Source organism: Phalacrocorax aristotelis, chromosome 1 (assembly GCF_949628215.1).
Source record: "Phalacrocorax aristotelis chromosome 1, bGulAri2.1, whole genome shotgun sequence".
NCBI classification, from domain to species: Eukaryota; Metazoa; Chordata; class Aves; order Suliformes; family Phalacrocoracidae; genus Phalacrocorax; species Phalacrocorax aristotelis.
Window position 1 is genome coordinate 97,027,644 of NC_134276.1, and position 18,330 is coordinate 97,045,973.

An 18,330-nucleotide genomic window follows, 5' to 3' on the forward strand; every position below is an offset into this window, starting at 1 on the left:
TAACCTCAGGCATCCCAGTACCCAGAGACAAACTCAAAATCACAAAAAGAAAATACTTAATCTTATTGATTTCTGATTTTTTAAAGTATAGCTAGGCCATGTTTTCTTGGTTTTCTTTGTGTGAAAGCTAAATACTCAGCAGTTTCAAAAGGGAGGTGTGAGGAAAGATATTCTCCCATCTCCAGGGCCGGGGCTGTGAGACCTCCCCAGCAGTTGTAAGGCTCATGTTAAACCTGAGAGGTGGCAGGAACGTCTCTTTGATGTGACATCCAGATGGAAGGGAAAGCGGTTGCCAGGGTGACACTGAAAATAGAGCTTGGCGTACTCCATTCCCATTGCAAGAGAGGTCCTTGGGGATAGCTTCAATGGGAGAGGAACGGTGCGTACAGTGGGAATTAATGTGCTGCTGTTGCAAACACATGCATTGGTGGCTTCATCCACGGGAAAGCCCAAACATGTAGGAGAATGCTTTTCAGGTTTTGATCCTAAATGCAGAAGCCTGAATGTTGGATTTGGAAAGTAAGTGAAAGAGAAGCTTTTGTCTTCTCCTCTCACCCAGCATCCGCTTGCATCCCATGCACCTATGTGGTCTCCAAGCAACTGAAACATTTGGGTTCAAATGTAAAAATGCATTTCAAACTTCAAATCTGCAGAAATACGTAGTTAATTGAGTGCGATCTTAAGCAATTTAGTTAAGTATATCCCATAAAGATTTTCTTTGGAGTCTTCCTCTTGGGCAGCTGTATTACCAAGCCTTTTTACACTTTGAGTTAAATTAAAATGAAGGCTTTCACCCTGTTATTTTCTTTCTTTTTCTTTTTTTTTTTTTTTAAATCTTAAGGTATATTTTCCTTCTAAAAGTTATTTCTCTGCTCCTTGGTTTTTTACTCAGCATTTGCTGAAATCCCTTAGAAAAAGGGCTGCCCTGCCTCTGAGGTGATTTACATTGAGAAGAATGTTAAAGAATTACAGATGACTGTTGGTAACATACCTGCATAACATTAAAATCAGGTTAATTGCTTACATTTCACTGGAAGTTATGGATTGCTGTAGAACTTAGTACTTCAGCAGATACTGGTACAGCAGGGGGGGTTTATTGATAGTTAAATAGCAGTAGAAGTTGTCTGTGTTCAGAAGGGACCTCTTTGAGGGAGGACAGAACATTTCTCAAAGCTTCATATTTTCCCAAAGGGATTTTTCTAGCAGAACATTCCTGCTGTTCAAAGGAAATATTCCCTGTATGAGCAAATGAATCAAAAAGTTAGCTTTACAATAGACACCCTATTAAACTTTAAGGGGGCTGAAGTGAAGGAGCCCAGCTCCATGTGTTTTCAGAAAGCTAATAAAAACCAGAAAATTATCTGTGGTGCTCTGCAAGGCAGCATGCATACAGGAGCCTGTTGCAAAACCTGCAGAAGGAAGCAGGAGGGCCAGAGGCATTGAAAGAACATAACTAAGGGAGTGATACAGCAAAAATCCAAGGGAGTGAATCTTTGCAGGTTTAACTGACAAATTTAAATGCCAATATGTAATACTGTCTCTCTCTCCCACTCATTTTCTTTTCAAGTTTCAAGTGAGATTTCAAGTGGTAAATAGGGAGTCTGCCCCCTCCCATTAGCAAACCAGGGTATGCGAGTACTATGTACACACATGGAGGGGACGTTGCTGCTATCAACAGCTCTTTGTTCAGTGCTGAAGCGGCACGGGGGGAGCTTGGACACAGGCAGCAGCCCCCCACCTCACAGCCCATGGCTGGTGCAACCATTCAGTCTCTGACCCTGGGTGAGGCAGACAGAGGGCAGGGAAGACAATGTGGTTCTTAGGTCTCCTTTCCATTTGTCCCACAAAACCAGCCATCTCCAGCCTTGTGGTGGGTGCTTGGTGAAAGCAAAGGGAGTGTGCTTTCAGCTGGAGCTTGGGGGGTGCTATTTTCGCACATCCTCTTAGCTCTCATGTCTGCTCACACGGGCATGTGTGTGTGGAGAAGGGTGACTTTCTTGGCCTGATCTGTCAGCAGTGTAGATATTCCTATAATAAAGACTCATGCTAATTACACAAGACACGTTGACTGCTTTATTGTACCGTAATTGTTGCTCTTGCAGGACATTCACCCACTCGACTGCGAGCAGAGGCTCCAGGCTTTTCTCAAAACATCTGATTGTATAGGAAGTTTTAGAATCTCACTTTTAGAATATCTGTTAGTGCAGACTAAGAGGGAGCATTTCAGCTTTCCCTTCCCTGCCCCAAATTCAGCCAGATTTTTTTAAGAACTACAGAAAACAGTAAAGGAACAAATGAATACAAAATTGAACATTACAATCAGAAAGAGGGGCCAGCTCTCCTAATGAGGCTTTATTTAACCAGTGACAATGTGCTGAGAAAACTAGAGGAAATAGGTCAGCTAAAAAACCTGGTGCTACAAATGCCTGCTGTAATTTCCCCCCACTAAAATGGACATCCTTCTGAAAGAGCTGGTTCAGGAACCGCCCCCTGAAGTCCTGCAGCTAAATTTGCAAGTCATAGATTAAAAGACTGGAGCACTGTGATTCAAGACAGGTTATGTGACAGATCCACAGTAAGATGATTCACACAACAGTTTAATGAGGAAACACCTGAGCTGGCTCAGCAATTAATAGGGTCAGCACCGTACCTGTTTCAGCACTCACAAGCTAGTTAACCCTTCCTTAATGCTGCAATTTCATAGTTCCCTTAAACCAGGAATTAGCCAGAGCTCCTGTCAGAAGTGATGCTTTCCAGTCCCAGCTGTGAGTTTTTGCCTAATGCCATCTCCTTCCTTAAGCACAAGTGTTTGTGCCTTGAACTGGAGCAGGGCACTAGGCAGGTTTAAAATGAAGTAGCTGTATGAGCTAGTTTTGACTTTGCCACTTCTCTGAACCACTTTAGTGCAAAGGTTTGTGCCAGCTCAAGCAAAAGGAGATTGTGGGGGAAGGAAAAGGTGCTGGGGGCTGGTGGGACTACTTCATTAGTGGCAGTGCTGGTCTGTGTAGTCTGAAAGCATCTGTGAAGTTGTGACCTGAGGAAGGGCTTCTTACCTCTGTCCCAATGCTGTACAAGGAGAGTGATGTACAACTTGACTGTACGCCTTCCAAGGCCTGATCCTGGTATTTTCATGCAGAGGCGTATTAAATTCCTCTCAAAGAAAGACCTGTGGACCAGGTTACTTCAGGCCCTGTTACTGCCTCAAAATTATTAGTTACTCTTGTATCTGGTCTCAGGCAAAGCTGAGTTATAAGCTTACACCCATGATTCCCTTTATACAAATGCATGAAGTAGGGTTGTCAATATACATGTTCTTATACAACGTACGGATTGCATTAAAGGAAGATTTTGCTCTGAGTTCAGATGCTGCTTTCCAAGTACAGAGAGCATCTGCATCATCACAGACTATAGCCAAGGATGAGATAGCACATCAGTTATTTAATATTTGAGCCAATAAAAACTTCATCAGACCATCCCCAAGAAATATTTGTGTTCTTAAAATGGAGAGGACAAATGATGGTCTGGTAAAGGGAAGACTTAAATCTCCCGGATTAAAGATAAAGGAAATCTTCTGGACAAAATCTCCAAAGAGGGATCTCAACTGCATAGGGAAAACAGAGCTCCCAAGATATAGACTACCTGTAGTGCAGGCAGGATGAAAGCCTGACAATTGCATAAGAGGTTTTCAGCTAGAAAAACTGACACCAGACAGAAAATTGTATGTGTGCATTCCCAGTGGCTTTGGCTTTGCATGGTGGATCTGTCTGAACTTTGATACTTTATCACTTTACAAATACTTCATCAGCATTGCATTGCTCCAGCATTTCCAAGGATAGTGAGCTTTGCCTCCCTTTAAGCAGGATGATTGCCTTCTCCGAGGAAGAAGTGTCTTCTCGTGACCATTCTCTGCCAGAAAACTTGTCTGGCACATAGCAAAAGAAATGGGTGGGATCTTGGGATCCACAGGTCCTGAAGAAGCCAGTGAGATCACATGGAGGATCCTGGCCTAGTGCATAGCTGAGGAGCTTGTTTATGGTCTCCATCATGCCCAGTGGTCATGTCCTGAACAGCTGTGTGCCTTGACTCGTGAAAGAGGCACCACTTAAGCCATTGACCCATAGCGTGAAAGATGCCCTTACCATAAGGTATCACCAAAACAAGAAGCTTAGCAACTGGGGAATTGTGAAAAGACAAACTAACAAACAATCTCTTTTGAAAAGTGAATCTGGCCCAAGTCACTCCACACTATGGATGGCCAGGCTTAAGGACCTTCTATTTATTTATTTCAGCAGTACACCATAGACTAAAGTGTGCAGCAGCATCAACAGATGCTTAGATACCATGGTGATGGGTGCTATAGAAAACCTTGCATAGCTATGGAAACCACAGTTGCATTTATCCATCAGAACTGAAATATCTGGCAGTCCAAGTCTATCCTTTATGTTCTGGAAGATCATGAAAGAAATACTTGCACATGGCATTATATTTTGCAGCTTTCTTTTTACTTGGCAACACACGCTTATCTCTATTTGATAATAATAATGGTACATGTATTTTTAGACTAACAATATGTGATGATAACTCCACTGTTACCCAATGTCATACAAGCTGAGAAGAAAAAGCCTTTTCAGAGAAGATTTGAGGAAATCAAATCAGATTTAACCTGCAGGCAGATAGACAGGATTTATCCCAGAGTTTAAATAAACACTTTTTTCATTAAAAAATGAAGAAAACAGCAGAAAGTACATGTCTGGATTATTCAGTCTTCGGTTTTCATGTTCAAAGAGTCTTCCTAATTGTCTGATTTTGCTATGCAGCGTGTAGGAACTGAACATGTACTGTATCTGTCATGTCTTTGTAACCTAGAGGAATGAGAACAAGACTAAGAGCAAGGCATTTCAGAGCCCCCCTCATGGGTCTGACAATGGCTGTATCATCAGGGACAAGTGACATTCCTTCTCTGTTCTCTTTTCTCATCTCCAAAATTAAGCCAATAACACAAAGCTATAGATATCTGCATTAGAAGAAGAAGAAAAAAGTCAAATGGAGATGATAAAGTTACTTTTCACTAGCTGTAATTGGATGCGTTCAAAGCTATGGGTAAAAGTGAAATAAGCTGCATTAGCATCATAGTACTTTTTGCTTTTACCTGTCCTATTTTTACAAGGGAAAACAGCTCAGCCTGCATTCCCAGGAAGCCACCATGCCTGAGCTGGCAGCAGCATATTGCTGACTTGGTCTTTCATGCTGGGTAAACGTGCTCCAAAAGCACTCAGTCCACAAGCCAGACAAAAACTCGACAGATTGTAGGTAAGATCCTAGCCCTGAGTGAAATCCGTGGGAAGCTTTCTGTAGATAGAGGCATATTCCTTACTGCCCTGCAGTCTTTCTGGATTAGCACGGGGTCACCAGGAAATGCTTCCTCCCTTCTTGTTCCTGCACTATCAGCTCTCAAGCTCGCCTGGGAAGCAGAGACATACAAAGTGGAGACCTCGGATACCACAGAGAAGCTCACAGAAGTGTTGGTTCTTCGTATGGGTGGTCCAGACACAGAGTGAGAAGGATTTATACATGAAATGCCTTTGTTATCTAATTATCTGGAAATTATCATTAGATAAACTCTGTTCCTAAGTTCAGTAAAGGTATTTTTTTGAAAGAAAAAAAAAATCTGGAATAGGTAACAAGAATTGCAAAGGTTTATAAAGTCATGGGTGACAGACAAATGAAAGCAAATTACACTTAGTTTTGATTGAAGGTGACCAAAGTCATAAGGCCTTCTTGGAAAAACATGCTAACCTTTATTTACGCTGTGTTAGTTTGGTGCCGCCTACAGTTTTTTTCCAATTCCAAATCATCTTAGCCCCTCCCTCCCTCTCTAACAGTATTTAAGAGGCAGTTTCAACACCCCTTTCCACAGCTTATTGACAACCCTCTTCTCTCCCAAAATGGCAATGTCTCTTCAGTTAACTAGGTGCGCTCTGATGGACTGGGCTGGACAATTAGCAAATCACTGCTGTAGCAAGGAGTAAAGCTTCTCCTTTCCCCGTCTCATCTACTTCTCATGAATCAGCAAATCTCAGCGTGAAGCTGTTCAGTATTTAAGCTTCATTACATATCAACATGAAAATGGACAGTAGCTTCTGCTACAGACATACAAGAGAGATTTATAGATACAGCTTGTTACTGGTCCCTGGGTGAGACCAAACACAGCAATAAGGGATCTGAGGCCACTGGCTCCCAGACCCTAGTTTCAAGGGATGTTGTGACAATGTGAATGGCAGAAAAGGAGACAGATTTTGAATTAATTGCATTTTTCTCTAAAAGTGATGGTAGGCCAGGTCAGTTCCTGAGGGTACAGAGTAATATATTCCTTTTGATAAACCCCATCTGAGGTTACTGCTTCCAAATGCAGGCCCTAATAATGATTTAACTCAGAATCTAATATGGCTTTTGGCAGATGTAGGAAAAAAAATTAGAATAAAATTGTACAGCTACCTATTCATCTTTGTTGGGGAAAATCCTCAGTTATAGGCTCAAGCAGAGGAGATCATGTGTCTTTTACAGCTTGAAATCCTGGCAAAAAGGAACTTGAGGAATTTCAGTTATTCCACATGACACCAAGCTTGCCTTGCTACTTCCGAGTAATCTGCCCCCCAAAAGAAAAATGTGAAACAGCATGGCATTTGTAGAGAGGTGAACTTTTTGCACCCAAGAGCTGTTCCCTACTCACAGGACAATGCCAGCTTTCCCAGCCTTTGCTCCAGTCAAGCAGGGCAGTGTACAGCCTGCAGCAGAAAGAGCATTACTTCTCATTATTGTTTTCCCTGGGAAAACAGCAGGACCAGGATATACACTACTTTCCGTCTCTCCACAGATATATCTGCCTCCACAAAAGTGGCCATTCTGGTCCAGATCCAAGAGGTTTGGCCTGCAACGTAAACAGAAAATGTCTCACAGCTTGAAGCATTTCACTTTGCTGCTCCCCCCCCACCACCAGAGACTTGACAGGGATTGAGTGCAGCCAGAGGTGAGCGAGGTCCCTGGCATGGTGCCAGTGGCCATTTTCTCCCAAAAAGTTCAGAAATTCACCTGCCTTGATTTTCTGGTACAAAGTAGCAGAGAGGAAGGGATCGGAAGGGAGAGGAAGGGAAAAGCAAGGCGGCCACAGGACCGATGACCGGGGGACAGGGAAGGGTCAGGCCAAAGAGGCGGGGAAGAAATCTGTCAGAAACCAGGGAGGAATGACACATAGCATCACCTTCTGCTTGCATGACTGGTCTCCCCCAAAAAAGGGGCTGGTGACAACCCTCTCTGGAATTGTTTCCCCCAGCAAATATATCTTTAAGCGATTAAAACCAGAACCATTTTCAGCCAGGTTCCCCTTACGCCAGAAACGTCCGTTCAGGAAACTACCCACCACCTGATCCCCTCTGCCCGGCAGGGCTCGGCGCTTGCCGTGGGCTGGAGCCAACTTTTTTTGAAGGCTCGCGTCTGTCTCCATGCTACGTTGCCAGGTGCTGTCTCAAAGCCACTGAACCAGACAAATCCGCGCTTGTTCCTCGCTCCTCGACATTTCCTCCACTGGGCCAGGGGAGGCAGAGGCAAAAGGGATCAGCTGTGGCAGCAGCGGCAGCTCCCAGTGGACACGCTGTGGAGCTCCTGATTTGGAGCAGGGGGTGCATGACCACGCCTGCTCCTCTTGATCCTGTCAATGGCGAACCAGTCCCAGAGACAAAGAAGCATCTCAAGCATTTGGCAAACTTGAGCTGAATCTGCAAAAGATGTTCTATCTAGCCCTTCAAGAGCGGTGCACAGACCTCAGGTATAACTAACCCTTGCCGCTGCCCCGGGGCTACACTCAGGCGATGGCACCGTGGACAGCCTGGGGCAGGCTGGCCTTGCTGGGGCGACTGCACACCTGCGCTTCTTCACTTCAGCCACTCAGGCCTGGCCTCCTCTTTGGAGACTTCGGCAGCCCAGTGCGGGGTGATGCCTCGGGACGGCTTGCACCTGCGGGCTGATGCCTGGCAAGCAGGGACATTGTTGCTGCCATAGGATGCCCTGACCTCTGAAGCACCTCAGCTTTCCTGTTGGTTGCTGAGTGCTCATGCTGTCCTCCCTCTTACTGGTTTTCAAAATTGTGAAGTGGAACGCTTTGGCTGAAAAACAGCCTTTCCCTTTTTACCTGAAGGTTTTCTTCACCTTTATGGAAAGATGAAGCCCACCTCTGGGCTGAATGGATACACTTATTCTGCCAAGGTGCAAACTAGAGAACCAAGAGCTGTAGGGGCTTTATTGTGCTCTTTACTCAGCACAGAACAATTTGTCTTAGATGTGGCTGCTGCCAGGCCTGAGCTGCTCCTTGTGTATAGAAAGGTGCCTACGTAAATACAATGCAACATAAAAATGAGCTTTTGAGAAAGAAAGATTCTTGACACTGCTGCAGGACTAGTTCAAGGATCCTGTGCTGGAAAAGCTGTATCCTCTATCCCTTCCCTCCTCTTCCCCCCATCAGAGACCCAGAAGCATTTTTCAGCCTTCTGGTTTTCAAATGGAAGACACATGTCCAAAAAACGTGTGTCCAGGTGTAACATGAGTGAAGCTTCGTACAGAGATGCTTTCAGTGGACATTTAAGGCAGATGAATATATCAGCTTTCAGTGTCTAGGCTCCCTCCATAGCCATTGGAAGTTCCTCTGGAGGGTGAAGGGAAACACAACCCAGCCTAGGTGATGTGGGGCTCAGAGACCCTTTCCCCAGACCACTGAGGACATGCAGGACTGGATGTGGAGTTATTCTGTGATTCTTATCAGCACACGGCAGAAAGCTTTTTTCCGTCTTTCTTCCCACCAGATTCTCTGCTATATATAAGTCAAATGAATTCCTGCATGACCCAATAGTTTGAACTAATTTTGAAAACACCATTCTTATTACTTTTAATGATGTTCCTTCAGTCACAGGAGGTTCTTTGTGTTTCCAGAAATGTCATCTGCCTTAGTCCTGCTATGTTCACCTGTTGTTACCTAGAATATTGAATTAAGGAATTTTGCTCCTTTTATTTGGTAATAGGAACAAAAAGCTTTATCCTGTCAATGTTTTGTGAAAGCAGGGTCCCTAATTAGGACTAGATTTTACTAGTAACTAGGCCCTGCTTTGCTCTGTGTTTCAGAGCCTCTGTGATCTAGTTGCCTAAGCCCCCTTTCCAAGAGCGATATCAATCTGTAGAAGCAATCTCAAGGAAAATTGTTTAATTCATCAAGACATGCGGTTATACACTTATCTCCAAAGGCGTATGCAGTCCTGCCGAAGTCAGTGGTGTTCCTCACATGTGTGAGGTGAACAGCCTGCTTTGGTCCTTCACCGAACCACTATCAGGGCAAAACTGCCACTCTCATGCCATCAGTCAAAGTGAACATTGCCTGATCATCTCAAGTAATGATCCTCTGAAACAGCCCTTTGGTGTGCTGAAAGAAAGACAAAAATTTAGTAGTAAATATATTCCCTTTTTTAGAAAGGTCCAATGCACAAAAAATACATTTTTGAAGGAATGCTGGATGACCCCCAGAGCCTCTCACAGGCAATTTTCCTGCCCCTGCACTGTTTGGAGTTTTAATTGCCTCTTCAGGGAGGTGCTAGTAGCTGCCGGAAAGTGCAGTCACAATTCAGCAATTTGGCACACGTGACTCCCCCAAATATGGGAGCAATTAGCAAAAGCGGTATGGTGAATGGTAGCGTAAGCACCAGATTCTGGACAGCATTCAGATGAGAAATTTAAACCAGAAGAGAGTGGAGCAGACGGAAATCCAAACAAGCTTTCACAGAATTAAAATGTATCGGCTATACTTAGATAATGAGCAGCTAACATTAGAAGATTGAATTCAGAGTCACCATCGCACTCTTAAACCTCTCTGACTGAACGGGCTGCAACAGGCAGCGCAAGTTCACAAAAGCAGCTTGTGATGGAAAAAAAAAATCCAAAACGCGTAGTGAAAGTAGCTTTAAAGACTTCTGGGAGAATTAAGTGAGCCCAGATTGGACAAGGAGCGTGCCGGTTCTTAGCGGAGAGGAAAAAGTCTGTATTCTAGGCACTGGTTGTTTATTTAAGACAGTAAAGATTTGGGTGTACCCATAGGATCTAATTTCCTAGACAATTTTTGGCTATATTGTGCATATAGGATTGTTTTCAGCAACCTGCCTGTTGGCACAAAATGTTAACAGTAGGTTTAAGATGACAAGCGGTGAGCAGTTTCTGTCTTAGGGACAGCAATGCCCTAAGTCACTAAATCCTTCCCATTTCAAACAACTGCAAGCTGCATTTGTACTAAATCATGTCTCCCCAGTCCAGCTATGTTTGCCTAAATAACTGGAAATTAACTATTTGTAACCGGGACAGTACTGTCTCGAGGGACCATTACACCTCAAATAGCTTTTGCCCTATCAGTGAGGTCCCAACTCTCTCCAACACCCAAACACGGTGCCTGGCCATGTCCACTGCATCTGGGGTGGCTGTTGTGCCCTGACAGAGTCTGGGCTGGTCCACTGCTGAGGCAGGCAGGTGTACGACAGCACAGAAAGGAAAGAAAGAGGAAGAAAATCGGGAAGATACTGAAAAGGGAGTAGAAGGTAGCTAGAAAAGCAAGATGAAGCACAAGCAGCTGATCGAAGAATTAGCAAGGGATAATTAATTAGTGAGTAAATCCAGAGGGCAATGAAATTAAATAGTTAATTATGCAATGGAGCAAACAAACAGCAAATTAATTAAATGTATGGAGATCTACCAGATGCTCTGATTATTTAAGGCAAAACATGGTTAGTGAAACTATTTATTCTCTGGTATTTCAATTATTCATGGTATCTCTGGCCATGGAGATTAAAGCCTGTTGAAATGCAAGGTCCAGCCACATGCATCTAAAAAGCATTTATCTTGATAATGCAAGTGAGATTAGTGGGACACTGGTGGAAAGTGGTAGAGACCACAGCTGTTCTGAATGAAATACCTTGAAAGAAGATGCTGTAAGAAGATAATATATAATATGTTGCTTTCTTTTTCTCTTCTTTTTCTTTTCTTTTTTTTTTTTTTTTTTTTGAATAACCAGTTTGAATTGTTACAGCTGAACATGGAAGTTAGAAATGTTGGGGTCTTGCTGCCTCTGACAATGGGAGCTTTCCTGTGTCTGAAGCAAGGTAGTTCAAATAGATACAATTGCTTATTCTTTGGTTAACTTTAAACTTCTGGAGGAAGCCAGGATTTTTCAAAATGAATGATTAACAAAGCTCTAATAATTTCTAATGCTTAAAAAATCTCCTTTCCTGCTTACCTGCAGATTAAAATCTTGGTAAACCCACTGTACCTTCTCTACTGCCTGAAATGATTTTGGGTTATTTTGTAACTCCATTTTTCAAGTATGGCAATGTCCTCCTACAGTCTGATCTGCTTACACTGCATGCCCTTTTTTTCTTTTTTTCTAGTAGGGGCTTCCTATTTATCTTTGGAATTTTTATTCTGTAAATATTTTCCAATTTCCCCTCTGTTAAGTAGATTTTGATCTCAGGTGTTATGGCATTAAATTGAAGTAATTCCTTTTATTTCATTAAATGTTCCTGATGAACACTATTGGCCGATGTGATCATTCTTGGGAATATTTATATACGGTATGAAAATTTTACTTGCATGAATAGGCAGAGCGCACACTCTCAATACTTTGAGGACTCAGCCAGGCACTCCTCACTCCATTTAACAGCAGTTTTCTGAGCTGGGAGGTCGTGGGCAGTAGTGCCCGTATTTGGAAAGTAATAGCAAATGTATCATTGCATGTATCATTCATTTAGTCTCGTCACCTGCACATAAATGTCTCCCTCACCTAATACTTCACAGCTCTACAGGACACATTTATTGTCTTAAATGTGAGAGCTACAGCAGAATAAGGGCTTAAATAAACCACAGGTGTGAAAAATTCCAACTGGCAACTTCAAACTAAATACCATGAAGCATAAAAAGACACTTGTCAGAGCTGGAAGGAGCAGTTTGATTAAATCATTGCTTCAGCCCAGACATGTTGGGCCTGATTCTCCTCTCCCACCAGATGACTCACGTAAAGCGTGGGCAATTGCACTGCTGTATGACTAGTGTGGTGGCACTTGGACTCTGGAGCTCTAATTATGCCTGTCTGACACCACAGAGCTAAAATGTGCAGCTGAGCAGATTTATGATGCTACACTCGAATGAGGTGAATGACTGCTCCTACTCATGGTCTGGGATCACTAAACTAAAGCGGGGAGAATTTTAGTAGCCAACATTGCCCCAGTGTTGAAAGCAACAAAACCTGCCTGAACTGCTGGTGAAGCAGACGACAAGAGACGGATCCTTTTTTAACTGTTTTTCTTGGTGCCAGCTGCCAGGGAGGAGCCAGCGTGCCATGTATGTGAAGTACTGCAGCTGAAAGCTCTCCTGCCATCAAATTTTATGTCCCCAGCCTCTTCTTTCTGCCGTTTCTGGCATGTGTCCCTACCTAGAATCCCCTCCTGGCAATACTCCCTCATGACTCACAGCAGGGCAGGACCAGGTAGCTTGCAGAGCAAGCACCTCCTGCCTGCATCTCCCTCTCCTATTTTGCTCCATTAGGGAAGAGAAGGTATGGCAGCTGCATTAGGCGTGCCACGTATGTGCCTCCAATGAGTAGACTAGAGAGCTGCATCCTCCTCAGAGACACCTCTTAAAGACCATGGCAAAGGAGGACAACCAGTGCACCAGCCCGTTCCAGCCGCAGCCCGGTGCACAACAGTGGCCAGCTGGAGGATGCAGATGCTGCATTGCTGCCTACATGAGTAGCATGCCCAGGAAATATAGGAAAAGTTTTGTCTGGTTTGTTTTTTTTTTAAAGTGTGAAATGCACCAGTGCAATACTATTAACTTACCTGAAAAACATCGGCATGAACAGTTAGCATTACATTACTTGAAGTACTACTGGGAAAAGTGTTAGCCGTTGAGCCGATCTATGTTAGTGAAAGCCACATGATCCATTTTGGTTTTATGTTGATATTATTGCAGTTACAAGAGAAAATTCTCAAATGCCTGGCTGTTTCATAAAAGCCAGTGTACTCTGATTCACAGCAGGTACTAATTTTGCGTGCATCTGCTGAGCTGTGCATGGCATCAACCTGTTTTAAATTACACCTGCATGTCAGGCTCAAAATGTGTCTGTGAACAGGAAAGATGAAAGGTAAGCAGAACAGGATGTCATGTATTTCCCATCACCTTTCACTGGCTGGCTGCCCGCAGAAGTAAGAGGAAATTCCCTTCTTCCATAGTGAAAAATGTAAAGATTTACTAAGCTTTGCACTGCCAACAACAAGGTGTAATCACCACTTCCTTAAGGAAACATGCATGTGTTAACAGGGGTGAGCAGGGGAGCTCCAGCTCGCTTTCCACACCTTCCCTACCACTGATCTGTAAAGGGCCACAAGTTAGCCCTTGCTTTGTTATACTTTACTTGCATTGAAATAAATGTGTACGTTGGTTGACTTAATATCCCAACTTCACTGTAAAATAAAATATGTGAAAGCAGGGGTGACCAGGTTTTTTTGATGTCTGGAATAACATAGGAAAAGTTAAACAACACTTCCCTCTTCTATTATTTCACCCAAGTATAGCCAAAAAAAGAGAAAGCTTATACACAGTTATACAAATAAAATAATTCAAACTACAGCTAGGGATGGCCAAGACACTTGAAACGCTGGACAGAGTGATTCAAAAGCTGCTAGACAGTCAGAAGAAATATTTTTCCTCAGGTCCTTCCCTCTGAATAAAAAGTACTAAGCCTTTTGTGATTGTACCTTCAAGCCATTCCTTTAATTTATTCCTGTCATTTGAAATTGTTTCTTTTGCTAATTGCATTAAAAATTGTGCACTGTAAAAACTGTGGTGTGTGCCAAGAATGTGTATGCGTAGCCGGTACATAAAACACAAGAACAGGGGAAGAACAATTGCTTTTGTTGTTCTGGAATCCAGTCAGGCTTTGCATGCTACCTCAGCCACTTTGATTCAAAACACAGCACTTACAAATCAGTAATGGTGCATACAAATTCAAAAGATAAAGAAGTAATTCACTAGCCCCATCTTTTTTAGTATAGGTGAAAGTTGATTAAACATTTTGATCCTATTGCTTATTTCTACACTATTTCTTGGGTCTTTGGAGGTTTTTCAGTAGAACCCGCACGAGTTAACCAAGCAATAACCAAGTGATAAAAAGCACCCATGAAATCAGCCTTTCTGGCAGCCTGGGCCTTGAATTTCTGTGCAGGTAACCTCGAGCCCCTGCTTTTGGTAACCTGGTCTGTGCTCTGCATAGTCCAGGTGGATGCAGGAGAGCACCCCTGCCTTGTTCCTGGGGCCGTTGCCTCTGGCATCCCCAGGGGCAGGGGCTGGGGGGCAGTCCCTGGTGCCTGCCAGAGTCAGGGGAAGAGGGGATCAGGCCAATGCATCTCACCGCTTAATATTTGTGTCCAAGATTTAATGAGTTTAGTCAGAGGCCTTGGAGACCATAGTCCTGAATTCCTGCTTTCCTCAGTCAGGCACTGATCCAGTAGAAGCTGTGGTTGTAGCTGCCCTGGCACCATCTTTGCTCTCCTGGAGTGTGAAAAAGCCTGGCTTTTTTTGCAGTAGAGGGAAGGGTCTTTCAGTATAGTTCAACCTTGAAGTGAGAGAAAACAAAATAAACTGGAAATGAGGTTGAGATCCAAAGACTCCTGAATGCTTCTGCCCCCAAGGTTTCCCTCCTTTGTAGCCCCATGATCCAAATATTCCCTGGATTTTTTGCATGCCTCTTCAATTTATGCCACCAGCTGTAATTTCAGTTTCACGGCAACCAGGCAAAATCTCACTGCTTTCAGCAGCGCCCTGCCAGTTTCTACTCTTTAAGAGCCCTAGAGTTTAGAGAGGCAGTACCTTCACCTCTGTCCACTGTTGCTGTGCAGATGCATTTTCTTCTGAAGGTTAAAAGTGTATTGCTATTTTTAAAGTTTTATCTTATTTACTTATTTCATTTGCTAGTGGATGTAAGTCTTACATAATCCTTTTTTTCCTTTTAGTTAAGCTGTAATTTTTATACAGCACTTTCTTTGTTACCTGAATACATTTTTTGTGCACTTTTGCTCAGGCCGCAGAAATCCAGAAAAACAAGTGTTAATTCCCCATGATGTTTTCCAGCTGACAGGCCTAATTGATTTGATTTCCACTGTTTTCACAAGTGACCCCCCCTCAACCCGTCATCACCACTTCTTTTTGATACCTGAGCTTTACTTTCTACTCTCACATTCCACTTCAACAAGTAATAAAGAGCTTATTAGGAAGGAAGAAACTCATTATTTGTTGTCTAAACTGTCCTCCATGTGCAGCAGATTCAGCGGGTTATAGCTCTGTATTATTAATCAATACAAAACATTTGCTTCTATTAGGTTACCAGCGTCTTTTGTCGTCAGACTGAAGTTAGCAACCTGCTTCTTTGTGTTCTGCTACCCACGCTCCAGCTAGACTAGACAGAGATAAAAGACAGCTGAGTAATATTTTCCTGAGATCCCTGATGGTGCACACAGATGGCCTGTAACAAATGAAATATGCAAGGTGACGGCTGGAGCTCTCCTCACTCCAAGTTCAACTTTTATGGCTTAGAGAGTATTCCAGTACTTACGCCACAGCTTGACGGTAGAGAGAGAGATTTATTTTCTTATCTGGAACAGGATTTGTGAAACTTTGCCTACCATGGCCATTAATGGTTGCAATTGGAAGTAGCCTAGTCTTCTCTCTGCATTTTTCCTTCCTTCATTAAAAAAGGGCTGGGGAAAAATGTATTCAAAAGAGCAGAAGGCCATGTGGGGCTTGAGAAATCTAAAAAGAAGCCCTGGAGAAGTTTGCTATCTGCATGAAATGAATGACAAGACTGAAGAATTCTATTAAGGGTTTTAGCATATGTGAGAACAAGCAAACAAACAAAAACCAAAACATACTAAGTCAAGTGAAAGATTACATGTTGGTAGCACATGAGAAAAAAGCCCTTTGGAATAAAGTAAACACAGATCTGTTTACAGAAACAGATCTGAAAGAAACAAATATATTTTTTCTGGCCTATTACTGAGTCTTCTCTGAGACAGCCTTATCAGATCACAGTCCAGCTGGTGACTGTGTCCATCAAATTAACTTTTGCTAATGTATTAAATAATCTGATCATAATGCCTGACTGTGGATCATAGTCTGGTGAGCAGGAATTCATCCAATTTGAAATGAACACAGGTTTAAACACATAAGTCCTAGCCTTCCAAACCATCGGTCTCTTAGCCTAGTGGCAAATCATCTTAAAACAATCCAAATATCTTTTGCAAGAAGCTAGAGTCAAAAAGTGACTTAGTTCTGTTAAACTGCAGAAGAGTTCTGGTAAAGCAGAGGTTCTTTAACTGATTATGTGGCCTGGACTCCAGCAAGAGGGAGCAGCTCACCACCATGCCAACATCCCTGTCGTCAGGAAACTGCAGGTGCAGAGAGAGAAAGGTAGAGGAAAAAAACCAAAAAACTAACCACCTCCCTCTCCCCCCCCCAGAAAAAAAAACAGAAACCCAAATGAGCTGCTGCCTGGGAACAGTCACCCTCACATGAAAGCGATTTTATGTGTCATTCCACCAGGGAAAGTGTGGCCATGGGCAGCATGTGGCCCTGCAGAAGACTGCTCTGCTATGGAGATGCCCCACTCCTAAGAAATGCAGGACATCTTCTCCAGATCTCAGGACAGAAGAGGACAGTGGTCATCCCCAGTCAGAAGAGGTGCCAGGTAGCCAGGGGAAATGGGAGTGGGGACCCCCCAGCCCTAAGACAAATTGGGCGCTGGACCCAGCCCTGCTGGTTGCAGTGCCAGTAAGAACAAAGAACTGGTACCCTGTTAGGAGTGGTGCAATGAAGAGGAGGTAAGAAGATACACCTTTGAGACGACTTTGTGGGAGCCAAGTGGGACCATCAGTTATGATACTCGTATGTTGAACAGAGCAGATCTGGTGGCTCTGAACGACTGCTGAATGGCACATGACCCTCACACCAAGCACATCACGTCTTCAGAGTCTGATGGGAAGGATGTCTCTTAAGTTTCCACATTTGTCTTTTCTGGGCTTTTCTGTCTTTTACATAGGTGTATATCAACTTTGCAGCTTCAACCAATTATACAGTGATAGGTTTTAAATAAATCAATACATTATGTATGCATATAAAATACACTGTATTTCTATATATGAACCTAAGCCCTTTCCTGTCTGTATGGAAAGTATGGGTATTGTCTGCTGTGTGAAAAAAGAAAAAAAAAGGATATGCTCCACTTTTTCCATTTATTGTCCAGAACATACCCTCATATCAAATGAATTCTGATTGAAAACAGCCTCTTAATGCATTACAAATAAAAATAACCCATTATTATGTAATATATGACATACCCTTTCCTCTTTAAGGTAAAGCAGTGCTTGCAAATATGTCTAGACAGTTTGATGGAAAAGCACAGAGATTGGCCTCTAAGTATAGCCGCCCACCTATCAGACAAACCTGGAATAAAATTTAAGATATTACAGTCTCACTCTTTGCACAACATCTGTAAGGGGGGGCGTCTCTCTGAGACACAAAAGCTTTGTTGCTTACTGCAGAGCAGAAGTATCAAAAACTCTGTTAATAAGAGCATGATTAGCATACCTTCGCGGCCTGGTGAGAATTGCCGAGTGACTGAAGTATGCTAGCATTTCCTACAAGTAGTGGTATGTCCTGTGTATGGACAGTGTTAAGAAGTCTTCTTTCCATGCTGCAGATGAATTAGTCACCTGCCGATGCTCCAGACATGATCAGAATTCAGAATCTATTTGCCACATTTTGGAGGAATGCTTTTAAGTCCTGACTTCATCCTTCTATCCTGCATCTGACTTTTTTTTTTTTAAGTTCTTTGCTTTTGTGTCTGGTAATAAAGTTGTCTTTGACAAGGTTCTTTTTGTAACAAAGTTGTTTCCTCCTCTGGCACACCTCTTTGCTACCGTGTTATGGCAGGAAATCAACTTTGTTTGTACTTGTGCTGAGGGGTCTCAGGATTCCATGTACATATTGGATAACAGCATTTGGGTTTTTGTTATTCTTCTGTTCTTCTCCTCACCTTTAGACTGTAATGACAGGGTGAAAATGGTAATGGAAAGAAACAGCAGCAGAAGGACAAGAGAAATCCATTGTTCAACCAAGAGTTTTTATCTGATGCCATTTATTTCTCACTTGCAGAATACTTTGTATTTATTATTCAGAAATGTCAGTCTTCTCTGTGATGAA

The 18,330-nt window shown here is 43.0% G+C and overlaps 1 long non-coding RNA gene across 2 annotated transcripts in view; it reads right to left on the reverse strand.

Moving 5' to 3' along the window:
- Positions 1–8,543: 8,543 nt before the first annotated feature.
- The window catches only part of LOC142059673 (uncharacterized), a 122,787-nt gene continuing 113,000 nt past the window's right edge, over positions 8,544–18,330 (reverse strand). Inside the window, exons 4-5 of one of the 2 annotated variants that reach the window (XR_012661486.1) lie at positions 14,486–14,689; positions 8,544–9,463 (exon numbers count right to left, since the gene is read on the reverse strand). This is a non-coding gene — a long non-coding RNA (uncharacterized LOC142059673). The remainder of the gene's footprint in view (positions 9,464–14,485; positions 14,690–18,330) is intronic. The other variant, XR_012661487.1, reaches the window with a different exon arrangement.